Below are 679 nucleotides of genomic sequence, written 5' to 3'. Positions count from 1 at the left end.
CAACGTCGTGTGTCTCTTAGCATGAATTTTCTTGTGAACTGTTTTAAAAGAAAAAAATAATTAAAAAAAAAAAAAAAAAGGCCTTGCACAGGGCGGGGGGGGGGGCCGGGGGGGGGGGGGCCCCCCGCCGCCCCCGCCCTGTGCCCATCGCTCTCCCTGTGTCGCTGTGGATGCCATGGGTAGTTCTGTGCGCAACGTGACCATTGTAACTTGCAAACTCCGATGACAAAGGGTTGCTTTTTATTTTTCTTTTCCCTTTATTACTTTTCTTTTCTATCAGAGTGTCTGGCTTTAATAAAATTACTTTTTTTTTTTTTCTCTACGGCACTTTTTTCCCCCCAGGTTTGGTCTCTTGTGTCGCTGTGCTGGTGATGGGGTGGGATAGCCCCGACCCCAAGACCACCCTGGTCCCACAGCCCCTGGGGATGGGTCAGTGGGTGCGTGGGGGGGGGCGTCCCTCTCCTTCCCCCCAGGCTTATAGAAAAGCTGGGATAAACCCTTCCCTGGATGCTGCCGGTGCTCCAGGACCTGCGGCACAGGGAAAAGGGGGTCCACGTACTGAACCCCCCCCAAGCAGGGGAAGCAATAATGGCAGGGAACCACCTCCTTGAATAACCAGTTTATTTTCAATATCTAGACTGGGTCTGGGGCGGGGGGGGGGGGGGGGGGGCCGAAGGGG

The sequence above is a fragment of the Haliaeetus leucocephalus genome, unplaced genomic scaffold (genome assembly GCF_000737465.1).
Source record: "Haliaeetus leucocephalus isolate CR32 unplaced genomic scaffold, Haliaeetus_leucocephalus-4.0 Scaffold110, whole genome shotgun sequence".
Classification (NCBI taxonomy): Eukaryota; Metazoa; Chordata; class Aves; order Accipitriformes; family Accipitridae; genus Haliaeetus; species Haliaeetus leucocephalus.
This window is presented reverse-complemented; position numbering follows the sequence as displayed.